Source organism: Hibiscus syriacus, unplaced genomic scaffold (genome assembly GCF_006381635.1).
Source record: "Hibiscus syriacus cultivar Baekdansim isolate YM2019G1 unplaced genomic scaffold, ASM638163v2 tig00117034_pilon, whole genome shotgun sequence".
Taxonomy (NCBI): Eukaryota; Viridiplantae; Streptophyta; class Magnoliopsida; order Malvales; family Malvaceae; genus Hibiscus; species Hibiscus syriacus.
Window position 1 is genome coordinate 4,388,002 of NW_024063533.1, and position 15,961 is coordinate 4,403,962.

General features: G+C 32.7%; 1 pseudogene; it reads left to right on the forward strand.

The window, feature by feature from the left end:
• Positions 1-4,075: 4,075 nt before the first annotated feature.
• Positions 4,076-4,875, forward strand: LOC120196699 (annotated as a pseudogene).
• Positions 4,876-15,961: the final 11,086 nt, after the last annotated feature.

A 15,961-nucleotide genomic window follows, 5' to 3' on the forward strand; every position in this document is an offset into this window, starting at 1 on the left:
TTCAGAATCATCAAACCTTAATTCAGCCTTCATCGTGTCAGAAAACTTGTTTAGTGTAATAGGTTGAATTACAAGCATAAACAACATACAACAAACAAGATTGTGTTCGGGTTAATTTGTTTATTTTTTAAAGATGTTCATGTTTGGCTCATATTCGTTTAAATTTTTGATATTTTGTTCGCGTTCGTTTGTTTGTTTTTAAAAGTATATGTGTTCAATTCGTTTAATGTTCATAAATATTTTTATTTAACATTTGCAAACATGTTCATTTATATGTTTGTTTAACGTTCGCCAACATGTTTGTTTAATTTTTAATAACATGTTTGTTTATAGGGTAAAGTATAGTAATGGTCACTGAATTTTTTTAAAGCTTTCATTTTGGTCCCCAACTTTTAAAACTTGTAATACAATCCCCCAACATTTAGTTTGTTTGTAATATATTCCCCGACGTAACCGGTCGTTTGACGCCATTACATGCTGTTAGTACGTTTGCAATATGGTCACTAAACTTTTCAAGTTCTTGCATTTAGGTCCCTCAACTTTTAAAACTTACAACACAGTCCTCAATTTCATTTTAAACCCCAAATTCCTTTTCGATCTCGAATATCTTTTTTCGCTTCTCTCTTCTCATTTCCAGCGCAACTTTTCAGTTGGAGATGCATGGGAAATTCTAATCTACCTTTGAATTATGTGGAGGTGCTAACTTGAATAAGGATCTATTGAGAGAAGACCCGACCAAGGGACTATCGGGACCATCAACGATTCAAGGTGTTATGTTAGATACAAGTCATCTCAGATGAAGTATAGATGTTTGATGAAATGATCGTGAGAAAAAAATGAGGTTAGAAATGTAGAGTTGACAAATACTACTAAGATGAACTAAGTATCATTGTTGAAAGTCACCAATAAAGCTGTAATTATTTTGTATAAATGGCATATAATAATTTCTTCGTTTAATCCTTGTGGTTAAAGATTTTTCAACAGATGATCAAATATAATGAAATCCCAAACAATACATTCACCTCTTAGTCTCTTTCGCTCACATGCACTCTCGTTTGGTTTTTGTTCTTCAATTTTCCGCCATGTAAAATTGTAAACCCAAGTAGTGCTCTATCTTTCAGCTTTTTATTTACAAAGAAAAAATAGAAAACGAATTGCTGGAATGCAACACTGATTAAGTTTATTTCTTAGCCTCTCCCCTTACTTGCAAGAAGGTATTTATTTTCTCTTTTGGGCTATCCGGATGTAACCTTTTCCTCTTTCACACTTTCCCATTTTCAGCTCGTATTGTGTGTTTTTTGTTGAAATTTTTATGTTTCTGGAACTACATGTCAATGATCTGGATATTCAGTGTTAGTTTTGAACCAAAACCATCTAATTTTCTTTCTTTTTAATCAAAACTTTTAATACTCATTATGAAAGATATTCAGTCCATCAGAATAGAAGTGAAATAGGGTCCTAGGCTAAATGTTTTTTATCTTCTTGTTTGTTTTTTTTTATAAATCAGGGAACTGGTTATGAGTATCGACATAGTGAAATCGCCATGCTCAATCTAAGAGACTGTTGGTACTAGTTTACTGGTAATTGTATTGATTTGACCTGTGGTTTTCGGCATCCTGTGAGCTCGTATTCATTTTTAATAAGTTCATATTGATTATGGGACTGATATATCGTGAACGAATTGGATTTTTTACATGTTTTGGAAATTTTACAGTTTAATTGTATTGAATTATAGCTTTATAAGACAATTTTGCATGCACACAACTCGAAAGGCATCATGACAGTGTAGTATATTTGAAGCAGCTACTTGACCCTGTCATAATGCCTTTCGAGTTGCGAAAGAGACTGAGAGGTGAATGTGTTGTTTGAGAATTCATTATATTTGATCATCTGTTGGAAAATCTTTAACCACAATGATTAAACAAAGAAATTATTATATGCCATTTATACAAAATAATTCCAACTTTGTTGGTGACTTTCAACAATCATACTTAGTTCATCTTAGTAGTATTTGTCAACTCTGCATTTCTAACCCCATTTTTTCTCACAAGCATTTCGAACATCGATGCTTCACGTGAGATGACTTGTATCTAACATTACACCTTGAATCGTTGATGGTCCCGATAGTCTCTTGGTCTGGTCTTATCTCAATAGACCCTTATTCAAGTTAACACCTCCACATAATTCAAAGTTAGATTAGAATTTCCCATGCATCACTGATTGAAAAATTACGCTGGAAATGAGAAGAGAGAAGCGAAAAAGGAAATTTGAGATTGAAAATGAATTTGGGGTTTAGATTGAAATTGAGGATTATGTTGCAAGTTTTAAAAGTTAGGGGACCTAAATACAAGCACCTGAAAAGTTAAATGACCATATTGCAAACATACAAACGGTAGTGTAACGGTGTCAAACAGCCGGTTATGTCGGGGACCATATTGCAAATGGCAGGTTACGTCGGGGACCATATTGCAAACGGCCGGTTACGTCAAGGACCATATTACAAATGACCAGTTACGTTGGGGACCATATTACAAATGGACTAAATGTTGGGGGACTGTATTACAAGTTTTAAAAGTTGGGGAACCTAAATGAAAGCTTTAGAAAAATTCAGTGACCATTACTATACTTTACCCTTGTTTATATGTTCAAAAATAGAAAAATTACACTATTAATCTTTACGATCCTTAAGCTTCGTAGTTTAAACTCCAAAGTTTACCATGTGTTTAGTTTAGTCCCTACTTTGACCTTTCACCATTATTTAAAATGTAAAAAAGGAGAACCGAATAAATGAGTCGATTAATGAGCTTGTTCGTGAACATAAACGAATCGAACACACATCTCTATTTGTGTTCATTCATTTATTAAATGAACATAAAAATATTTGTTCATACTTATTTATTAATTTAATAAATGAACATAAACGAACAATTCATCAAAACGCTCCATTCATTTACACTCCTAAACATATGTGCACCTGCCTCGGACTTCGGACCTCGAACTTTTCATTGGTGGTAACAAAACTTGAGGCCAATGCCCAGAGAATTGGACAGAGTTTTGTATGGTCAAACTTTCAGCATTTATGGTTTGTGATATTTCCTCTACTTTTAATAATTGTAATTGACCCCTTGACAACAAAGGAAATAGAGCAATCACTACAAGAAAATATACCTTTAATGACACACGAACGATGACACGTGCTAATTTATGACTTGCAAAAAATGTGTCATAAAAAAATGTCATGTTTTTTAAAATCTGAACGATTTATGACTTACAATAATGTATGTCACATTTAATAGTCATAATCCAAAAAATTTGCAAAAACACGGAGTACACTTTTTAATTGTGTATCATCTATAAAAGTCATCTTTTAATTTTCCCCCATTATTTTCATCTTTTTCAGCTTCTTGTCCTGGCCTCCTCGATAATCAGTTTACGCACGCATGCTTACTTTTTCTCTTTTTACCTTTTTCTCTTTGCATCAGTCCACTGGAAGGGAGTCAAAATTCAATTTGGGTTTCCACAGGTATTCCTCGTTCTCTATTCCACCATTCAATTTGGGGTTGTTCGAGTTTCAATTGGGTTTTTAGGGGTTTTTTAGGAGACAGAGACTCATCTATTTTATTTTTCTAATTTTTTCCCCTTCCTTTGGATTCAAAGCTATATTTTGGGGGGTATTGGTTTCATTAAAACCCTGAATTCCCCCTCATAGTTATACGAAGGTAATTTATTAACTCTTAGATTTGTTTTCACTACAAGAAAATATACCTTTAATGACACGCGAATAATGACACACGCTAATTTATGACTTGCAAAAACTGTGTGTCATAAAAAAATGTCATGTTTCTTAAAATATGAACGATTTATGACTTACAATAATGTGTATCATATTTAATAGTCATAATCCAAAATATTTACAAAACACGGAATACACTTTTTAAATGTGTGTCATCTCTAAAAGTCATCTTTTAATTCCCCCCCCCATTATTTTCATACTTTCCCGCTTATTCCCCCTCGATAATTATCAATTCACTCCGCATGCTTCCCCTTTTGCTCTTTTTCCCTTTTTCCCTTCGTCCAAAACACCATCTTCTCCAACAAGTTCGTTATGTTCTCTAAATCCTATTGCCCATATGCCATTTTTCTCCATTTCTTTTACATTTACAGTTTCGTTTCAACCTTTCAATGTTCATGATTTAGAATCAGGATAGAGTAATCAATCTTGTTTCGACTTTTTGACTTCATGGGTATTTCTTCAAAAGTATAATTGAAACTTCAATTCTTGGGGGGTTTTTGTGATTAGATAATATGATGGGATGCTCCTAATTCTTTCGCTTTTGTCTTGTTTGTAGGTATTGCCTTCGTGCCAAAGCATATTTTCAGTGAGCTAAATGAGAAACTTTATGTTGTAGAGCTTGATCTCCGAGGTATCTGTGGATATTATTCATTTGCTTCTGATTAATTTATTGTATGTGTGTGTGAGAGAGAGAGTAGAAAAAGAGTAATTTTAGATGAAGTGTTGACTTGTTGAGTTTTTGTTTTAGACGATGGAGGTAAAATCCAGTATGTTATTCTGGATTTGATAGGTTGAAACAATGTTCCACAAGTGTTTGTGAATGGCAAACATATTGGAGGCTCTGATGGTTAGCTACTTTGTCTCCATAGTATTTGTTTTTCTAGATATTAGACATATATATATATATATATTGATTTCATTTTTCTTATTTCTTTCTGACTATTTAGATCTCAGAGCTGCAGTCGATGATGGTACACTGCAAAGGCTTCTAGCTGCAAGTTGATGAACTGTTAGAAAGAAGGAAATACAATCATTCGATCTGATTCGTTAACTATAAAACTACTCGAGGATTAGAGAATCATATCTGGGTTGTGAGTTTTATTAGTTCACAACAAGATTTCGATGAGTGCTCTGTGATAATGGCTTGCCCTTTGTGAGGTTATCTTATATTGCTTCATCGTTATGGAGGACTCTAGTTTAGATCTTAAGTACATTTTAAATGTAGATGAGGGAGGGGGTAATAACCTCATTTATCTTTCACATTAATCTATACTTCTGTTGGTGGATCCTTTTTCTCTAACAAGCGGATTTTAGGAAGTCCATGTTCATAAGATGCATTTCTTCTGAAATATGTCAACATGGGTTTCCTATATAATTTTCAAATAAAATTTCTTCAACTATGCTTATGAATGATCTATTTTGTGGTATTTTCTTGTTGTTAGCATTAATGTGTATGAAAAATCAGAAAAATGAAGATATTTGGTTAATATTATTTGAACTGACTGCTGCTAGTGATATGGAAAAAATACAGGAGACGAAATCCAGTTGTCTGAAGATGGAGCATGCAAGTGATTGGATGGGTGCTCAGCTGACCGGACATATTTTGGTTCAGGACAACATTCCTGCAATAGATGATTCTCCCTTTACAATATCATGCAACAAAAGTCCATAACTGATCAAGCTTTATTAATTCATTACTTGTGATAGTTAGGTTTAGGTTACAACTAAAGCAATGATGTTTTTTATTAGGTTTCAATTTGATTAGGAATGAACTTTTCGTTTATGCAATTCATTCTCTCCATTTTTACATTATTTATTTCCTATTGCAGTGGGTGTTGTCTCTCAAGTACTTCAATTTCCCGTTTCCTATGACGTTGACAATGATTCACATGGCATTCTCCAGAATCGTTACATTTTTCCTTGTCCGTGTTTTCAAGGTATGACTGACATGCAACTAACTTCAATTTCTTTTCCATCTAGCATTGCTAACTATTGTAAGGAATGTCTTCATATTAAACTGTTGAATGCTAAACCATATACTCCCGTCTCAACAATATATGCAAATGCAACTAGCTGTAGGAATGCTAATTAAGTTTGTCACAATAAAATTTGATTTTTTTGTTACATTGTCCCCATTTCCAGAACTTAGTGGTCTCTTTATGACCTGCAACTAGCTGCAGGAATGCCAATTAAGTTTGTCACAATTAAGTTTGTCTTCATTCTCTTTATGTCTTCTCAAGTGGTTTTATAGAGTGCTAAATGCTACCTTTTTTTGGTATATCAGCTGGTGTTTCCATAGATGATAAAAATTGACTGCTAATTTTCCCAATTATACATCATGATATAGCTAATGATACAGCTGGTGTTTCCATAGATGATAAACATTGAAGGGGTATTACACTTTGATGTAAAATCTACTGAATTATAATTCAAAGATTGAATAGTTTCTTGCACAATTGTGCTACTGTTAGCATTAAAATATCTATCCCATATATTATCTTTAGCTTTAATTTACTAAGAATAATCATATGTTTTATAATGTGTTATCTGATTATCTCTGTTATTATTAGATCCTGATATTTGGTATTTATAATTGTCAGTGTTATATAGCATTATAGTAAGAAATCTAAGAAGTTGGACGAGGGGAAAACAATTCATGCTACACATACTAGTTTTTGGTCAATACTTAGTTGAGAGAACATAAACTGAGCATTACTAGTTTACAACTGTATTTGTATACCAGTTTATACATGAAAGTAGTGACGAAGAGTTCTGATTTTTCAATTATTAATTGAATCTGTCATTTATTTTATTCTCTAGTCCTTAAAGTTTTCCTGATTTAGCAAGCATTTAGGAAGAGGTTTTTTCCCATTTGTTTGCTTAGTTTTCGTGCGATGTTAGTCATGTTGTTGATGAGCCAAATTTTTTTTAAATGTCCTCCTTTTAAGTTCTAGATAAAGATTAAGTGACTTTTTTTTTGGGCTGGGGTATTTCAAGGACTCAAAAATTATAGAAAAAATTGATCGAGATGTGAAACGCACTAATCCAGACATGAACTACTTTTCCGGAAACTCGCAGCTTGCAAAGTCTAACTGGGTATGCATTTTCTTTCTTGTGATTTTGTTGTTTAACCCTTTGGACTCAAGTTTTGATATTAGAAACAAAGCCATTTCTGACTTATACCTTGCTCATTCTGGATGAATTGAAGGACATATTAATTATATTTTCCAAGTTAAATCCAGGTATAAGATATGTTCAAGGGATGAATAAAATCTTGGCACCTCTATTTTATGTATTCAGAAATGATCCCGATGAAGAAATGGTAGTAAATATCTCATTGTCCTTCATCATTGTCTTCTGCTTCTTCATTAGCATTCGATTCGTTTTCTTCTGATCTTCTTGGCTTTCGTCCCCATGGCAGTTCTGCTCCCTCGTTTTCTCTTAAGGTTCAATCTTTTTATCCATTATCTATTAAACTCACATCTCAATTTTGTTTGGACATAGACTTTTTGATTTATTCTCAGGGTCGTTGTTTAGATTTTTGGTTTTAAATTAGGATTTTTTTTGAAAAAAAATCATTAGTGCAGTAGCTGTTAGGTATTGCTCTTTTGAAGATTGAATCTTTTTCATGCAGTTTTTATTATTATTGTTGATTATACTATCTCTGAAATAAACTTTGCATTTTTTCCACCTAAAAGGCTCTACATTTATGTCTTTGTGCTCGTAAATAGCAACATGGTATTTGATCAGTTGTCTTTTATATGGTCAAATCAAAGTATAGAGTAAGGTATTGTATTAGAACTTCAAAAAAGGAAGAGTGATTTAGTTTTAATAATAACCCTGTATTAGCCGTATAAATAATATATTGTTAGATATTACATTATATCTTTAAAGAGGAAAAATGTAATCAGCTTTGTCCTAATTCTTTGGTACACTTGGTACGTTTACTTGATTTAAATATGGACAAATAAAAATATTAAATATCTACAATAAAGAAATAAGGATCTTACATAGTTTATACAAGTGAGGTGTTCCATTGATAAAAAAGATTTAAGGATCTTAACCGGTTCTACTATACAATGGTTATTGTTCCCCTATTTTTTATTGTTATGGAGTTTCTAAACTCTACTTCTTGTGTGTAAGATAATAACTTACAGTTACATATTTGTCACTCAATTGCTTTTTGATCTTCCTAGTTGATGAAGAATAACTTTTTTAAAGTGTATAGGATTTTAACCAAGTCTTATTGAGGATTTTTTAGTGCAAAGGTTGGGTCTTCTGGTAACAACTTTATGATACAAAACCATCATAATTCAAATGTGGTTCCCTATTCTTTGTTTGTTACTTAAGATATGTTTAGCTTATGTTTTTTTAATGTTAGATAAGTTTAGTTTTTTTATTAATATATTAGGAATATACCTTGTAGTTTGCATTTTCTGTTGCCTGGTTTATTCTTTAGATCATTAATTAAATGTCAACATGTTGCATATTGAAATACATACGGGTTGTAGAATCTGAAGTTTTCGATTTCCATACTGTTATAGACTGGATACTCAAGATTTAAGTGTCAAATGTGTTGCATATTGAAATACATACAGGTTGCAAAATCAAAACAGCAAACTCTGTTAGTCTGTTTTTTTAGTAGATGTTGTATGTGCTAGAAACTTATAGACTTTTCATATTCCTTTTTTCACTCGGTAGGAAATTTATTAAGGATGTTTGATGCTTTTCTTTATCAGGAATCTTGAAGCAAACCAATTTTTGGGCCCTGTACCACCTGAACTTGGGGATTTAGTGAACTTGTAAACTTTGTAAGGAAAAACTCAGTGCCTTCTTCTTCTTCTTTGTTTAATATTTTATGATTCTCTTAATTTCTTGTTAAATTGGCCTTGATCAAATGATTTGTGTCGTAACCGGTTTTCGTCCGGGCACGAATTTTTTACTTGGCGGGAAAAGTGATGGGAATAAATGGTTTTTTTTTAAATAATTTGGGAGTCGCCATCGGCCTTTTGGGTCAGGTAGGTCGAATACCTAAAAATCATCCTTTAAAAGAGTTTTTAAGAAAACATCGATTAAAAGATAAACTTATCTGCGTTTTAACCAAAAATTCTTTCTTTTCAATAATAAAAAGGGATTCGTGGTCGGTTACGTTTAGGGAAGGATTAGCACCACTACAACGCCCAAAATTGGTACTTTTTAATTATAAATTCTCTTATTATTAGAAATTTAAAATTCAAAATATATTTAATTTATAATCCTATTATTTCAAAATTATAATTATGAAAAAATATTAATTTATATATATTTATAAATAAAATATTTTATTTATTTAGACATATGAGAAAAGGACTTCTAAGTTCCATAAGACAGCTCTTTTCTTTGATATTAAAAAATAAATAAATAATTAAAACATTTATTTAAAAATAGATATAATTTATAAAAGTAAGATATTTATTTATTTAAAAATATCAGAAAATGACTTCTAGGTGCTTTAAGACAGCCCATTTCTTAATATTAAAAAATATATAAATATATAAATATGATTACTTTTCTAAGAAAATAATTTAAATAAAACAATATGTATTTTCTGATTTTTATAAGTAAGATATTTATTTATTTAAAATACCAGAATAGGGCATCTAGTTACTTTAAGACTACCATTTTCTTTGATATTAAAAAAAATACATATTATTATTTAAACAAATATATATATATACATATATATAAGACTAAGATAAAAATAATAATTAAATAATAATTAAAGTAATAATTAAAATATATTAAAAATAATAATAAAATAATATTACAAATAAATAATGAAATAAAATAACTAAAAAAATTAAAACTACAATATAATACACTTAACGTTATTAATAATAAAATACCATGTATAAGTATAATAAAAGTAAACGAATTAATAAAATAAATAAAAAAGATTTATATTAATAATATCTATATAATAAAGTCAAATAATATTAATTTTTATTATGATTAAAAATGGATAGAATGGAAAGTAAATTTAAGATATCGATTATAAATAAATGAAAAGAAAATTAAAGTATGGAAAAAATAAAGTCAAAGATACAAACATTAAGATTACAACTAATTAAGGAAAATGAACATTAAAGGCAAATTTATAGTGAATAGCTAATTGACAACGATTTTAAGAAAGTTTTTAAATAACAAATAATTGAAATTAAAACAATTAATTATAATATGTAAAATTCATAGTAAAAAAATAAGTGATTAATTTATAAAAGAGCAAAATTAAGAGACATTATTCGAAATACCATAAAACCTAAATATTATCAGTGTAATTTAACCTATATAATTATACGGGATTAAAATTATTGTTTTTTAAATTAAAAGGATTAATCCTGGTATTTAAGCATATAAATATACAGATAAGGACTAAAATAGAATAAAATAAAATTTGAATATAATATTAATATGTTTATAAATCATTCCAGTGACTAAAACGTAAAAGTTACAAACTCAGGTGACTTAGTAAATGATTTTACCATGCGTGAAATTACGCATACACCCTCATCAAAACGACGTCGTTTTGATGAGGGTATAAAAACCCTATAACCGGCCCTTAAGGGCCAAAGCTTTTCATTTTTCTTTCTTTTCTTTCTTTCTTAGGAGAGAATCTCTCCCCCTTCTCTCTAAAATCATCCATCGGGGGAGAGAACCGGCCACTCACCGGCCGCCTCGCTCCGGCGATAACCGCCACCGCCGGCCACCGTCTCCGGTGGCCGAAAATTACAAATTAACCCAAACGATTCACTTTTAAACCTTTAACCCGAATATAGCATTCTTTTTTTCTAAAAACCTCTATTTTACCCTAGATCTAAATAAACCAAAGTGATTACCTTCGGTTAAATCTGGATCTCCGGCGGCTTTTGAAGATTCTAAAGCTGGTGGTAAGGCTCTCGACTTCTTCTCCTTTTGTTCTTCGTTTTGATGTTGCCTGGGATCATTGGTTTAGATGCTTTTCTACCTCTCTTGTTTTTTTTGTCTTCTCTCGTTCTTGCTCTGTGTCTCCTCTATTTTTTCCTCCTCTTTTCTTCTCTGCAGGAGATGGCCATTTATAGGCCTCGTCGGTGTCTTCTTCGGACCAGTTAAAGGAATGGCCCTCGGTGAGTCACCGAACTATGGTGGTGACTCACTATAGAGTAGCAACGTGGACAAGGCAACTGGCTTCTGGAGGCTTCAGCGTGGCAGCAGGGCGTTGGATCACCTGGCAGTGCTGGAAGCTATTGCAACTGATGCGTGGAGGGGCTGCTCGCTGGAAGCTACTGGATGGAGGGGGCTGCTCGGGTAAAAATTTAATGTCTACAGCTGCCCCTCTTTGCTCATTCTTGTGTTAACAAGAATAGGGCAAAGACGAAAAGACAATAAATTTTTGTTCATTTGACTTCTTTTGATTAAGATGGAAATGTTGAACAAATTCTTCTTTGTTTAGATTAGTTCTTCTCATTATGAACTCTTCCATTCTTCCACTGGGGATGACAATTTATCTTCTTCCATGATGAAATCTAGCAAAAAGTTGAACAAATTCTTCTCATTATGAACTTCTTCTTCTTTTTCAGATGAGTTCTTCTCATTATGAACTCCTTCTGGAAATGCTGATCTTCAAAAGAGGGATTTGTTGATTCAACTCCATATGTGATGAATTAAGGTAAGGTTGAACAAATTCTTCTTATTATGAACTTCTTCTTCCTCTTCAGATGAGTTCTTCTCATTATGAACTTCCTCTGAAAATATTGATCCTCAAATGAGGTTCTTCTTTCATTCAATTCCATAGGAGATGAATCAATGCAAGGTTGAACAAGTTCTTCTCATTATGAACTTTTTCTTCCTCTTCAGATGAGTTCTTCTCATTATGAACTTCACCTGGAAATAGCTCTGCTGCTCTATCTCTTTTAGGAAGTGGAGTCAAGAAAAATGTTGAACAAGTTCTTCTTATTATGAACTTCCTCTTCCTCTTCAGATAAGTTCTTCTCATTATGAACTTTCTCTGGAAAAGTAAGTGTTGATCTATCTCCTTCTGTGATAGATTCATGCAAAAGGTTGAACAAGCTCTTCTCATTATGAACTTCTTCTTCCTCTTCAGATAAATTCTTCTCATTATGAACTTTCTTTGGCAACGCTGATCCATCGGGTGATGAATTTGAGCAAAAGGTTGAACAAGTTCTTCTCATTATGAACTTCTCCTTCCTCTTCAGATGAGTTCTTCTCATTATGAACTCTTTCTGGAAAAGCTGATCCATCAGATGATGGATTTGAGCAAAAGGTTGAACAAATTCTTCTCATTATGAATTTCTTCTTCCTTCTTCAGATGAGTTCTTCTCATTATGAACTTTTTCTGGAAAAGCTGATCCATCAGATGATGGATTTGAGCAAAAGGTTGAACAAATTCTTCTCATTATGAATTTCTTCTTCCTTCTTCAGATGAGTTCTTCTCATTATGAACTTTTTCTGGAAAAGCTGATCCATCAGATGATGGATTTGAATCTTTGCTAAAATTTTTGAAATTCCTGTCAAATATTCAACATGGATAAAATGAATGAAAATGCTCCTATTTTTCAAATGTCTAAATATGATGCATGAATGTTGATACAATCTTCATTTGACTTCAAAATGGTGAACTCGGTTTTCCTCCACTTCATCATTTATTGCCAGGGTCACCTCTGGATATCAGTGTAGCAACTTATGCTATTAAGCTTGCATTTCTGAAGAACCATCTGATCAACTTGTATCTTTATGTATTCTTTGCTTCATGAAAGTCTTAGAAGAATTGTTTCATTTGTGGAACTCTTGTCTTAGTTAGAATTATGACCTTAATGCCCCATTTTTTCTTAGATAAAACCAACTTTATTTGTTTGGACTTGTGTAGAAATCCCATAAAGTTTTCATCTTTGAAAAGAGAATCTGTCATCTTTAAAAAGAGAATCTATCATCTTTGAAGAGTGTAGATGTAGATATGCCTGACTCAGCAGGGATTAATTAGGAGAGTAGAGTCTGTTCTGATTTGACTCTTGAAACATATCACAATGAGGATTTATTCCAATTCCTTTCATGTCTCCACATCTAATTGGATCTCGAACAAAGCAACTCAAACCATATCATATAAAGATGTTTAACAACAACCTATTATTTGATCTTAGTTGGCTCCAATAGTTTCTTGTTGTTAAAATTTCAGCTCTCCTTCTGTGGAAAGAAATCTTCATCATATCTCAACTTCTAATCTTGGGGTTAAAGAAGACAGACTTCATCTTGGATCAAAAATGGAAACCATATGATCACAACATTGGTTCAGCACCATAATCACTGGTTCATAAAACATTTGACAATACATTCATCTTTTCATGTGGTTTCTGTCGAGATGTAAAACACTTGACAACACATTCATCCTTTTCTGTGGCTTCTGCTCAGATGTTTGTAAAACATTTGACAACACATTCATCCTTTCTTGTGGTTTTTGCTTAGACGTTCATAAAGCGTTTGACAACACATTCATCCTTTTCTGTGGTTTCTGCCAAGATTTCTTAATCATTGAAGCTCTTTGCCTAGTGTTCAAAGCTTTTGAATGATGTCATAAGACCATTTGAGAGCAAAACTCAGTGGAGATTCAAGAGTGATATTAGTATGACCAAAAAGTTGGTCAAATTCACAAAATGTACTAGTGTCGAATTGAATAGGAGATACCAACTGATCACGTTTTCATATCGGGCAAAGGCAAATATAATACTGATCACGTTTTCTTCTGTAATGAGAGTTGTAAGAATTAGAAACATATCAGCTATAGGGGCCATGTACAGGAAGAGGTTCATGGAATTCTTGCCGCTGGGGATGAAACGCACATGATAAACCAAATAGATGAAAACTCGGTTTAGTCTAGCTGGTAATGATAACCCCAGTAACAATCGGGAAAGAGCAATATACATGAGCTTCTCTCTTCAATGTCATCAATTAAACAAAACTGATGTAAAAAACAGCTTCGTAACCTCAACAGTATGGTTGAAACTAACTGACAGGAATCTCAAAGAAGTGTTTTCAATTATCACCGACACACAAAAGGCCAAATTCAGATTTCGAGGTCTCGATGAACTGATCCTTGGATTGAATGGTTTACAAAGGGACCATCTTTATTCATGCAACCATGATGTAGCTTAACAAAGAACACACTGTCATGTGACACATGGTTTAAGAAGATTGGGTATTTGAAACCATATTTGCTGAATAAATATTTGTTCAACAACAGGACCCTAATGCAACTGCCTGATGAACGAAGCAATTATGTGTAGTCAGATTGACAGTTATTGTTTCACCATTTTCATTCTTCATATCTTTATATCTCATTGGAAATATTTGTTCGAGTCAATGATCTTGACATAGGATAATATGGGCTTTCAACATGCCCCAATATTGGCTAATACAAAAAATACCTCAACATTCTTCATTCTGATTGAAAGGGTTTTCAGCATGCCCTAACATTTTGCTGATATAAATGTCCAGAATACATCAATATTTCTGATTCTAATTGAAATGGGCTTTCAGTCTGCCCCAATATCTGCTTCTGATTCAACTCTCAATGTATGTTTAACTGAAATGTCATGATCCCCACGAGGTCCAATTTTGACAATGAACTATTGTAGGTACTTGTGGCTTTATTCGTGCCCCAAATCTGTTTATCTTGAATACTCTCAATCTGGTGTCACTAAATAGTAATATTGTCAAGTAACTTGAGAAATTCTCTTGATATTGTCACAAACTTAAGAAGTACTCAATCATTCTGACAGAAACGTCTGAGATATGTGTCTTCTGAATGAGGTGACCATTTTCTGTATCAGGAGGGATTTAGTCGGACAGAGCAATATAAATAGCTTGGTAATCTGTTCCAGGCTGACACATTTGCTTATCATCTTTCAGTGAAGGTCATCTCTGAAATATATATTTTATATGGGAGAGAAACCAATTTATTCAAACAGTAATCTGATGCAATGGCAAGACTACATATACAATGGTACAAGCTCATCAAAAATCCGCACCCATGCAACATGTTGATTCTGATAACAACTCATCTGATTATGAAGCGATCTTTCAGGATGATTTCACAGATATTGATAGTTCTTCTGATATCGAGGAAATCATGAATTCTGATTTTGATGAGGAGAGTAAACTGTTATACTTGACAAAAATGGGATTCTCAGAGGCTGAGGTTTTAATAGCCATGGAGAGATGTGGTCCCGATTCATCAATTGCAGAGTTGATAGATTTTATATGTGCTGATCAAATGGCTAAGGTTACTGATGCACTTCTTATGGTAGAAGATAGGAAGCCATTATGCAATGATCCCAATTACAAGCAAAGGCGAAACTTGGGCTATGATTTGTGGAAAAGGAAGAAGCAGAGGAAGCTTGAAAAGAAGCTTCTTAATGAAGATGATCATGCAGTTCATCTTTTAATTCCAATGATCGGTTCTGGGGTTCCTACCGAATCAGATCAGATAACTCAAAGAACACTTCCAGAAGATGCTATTGGGTCTCCTTATTTCTACTATGAGAAAATTCATCTTTCAAATCCAATGATTGGTTACCAAACCAGATCAGATAACTCAAAGAACACTTCTAGAAGATGCTATTGAGTCTTCTTATTTCTACTATGAGCAAATTCATCTTTCAAATCCAATGATTGGTTTTTGGGGTTTATACCAAACCAGATCAGATAACTCAAAGAACACTTCCAGAAGATGCTATTGAGTCTTCTTATTTCTACTATGAGCACATGGCACTTGCTCCAGTTAATGTTTGGACTGGAATATCACAGTACTTATTCGATGTAGAGCCAGAATTTGTAGATTCGAAGCATTTTCATGCTACTACACTGAAAATGGCTATATTCATAATTCTGCCAATTGAGAACAGATTTTCTCTTATTCTGCTTCTTCCATGTGCTGATGTTTTTCCATTGACAAAGAAATGATGGCCTTCCTGGGATCCAAGAACAAAGTTGAACTGTTTATAAACATGTACAGGAAGTGCCAAATTGACAGAAAGGATCTGTAAGGCTCTTGAAGCTTATGACAATGAGCCACCTTCGAGTGTCCAGAATTATGTTCTTGATGAGTGCTGAAAATGGAATATGGTATGGGTTGAAAAG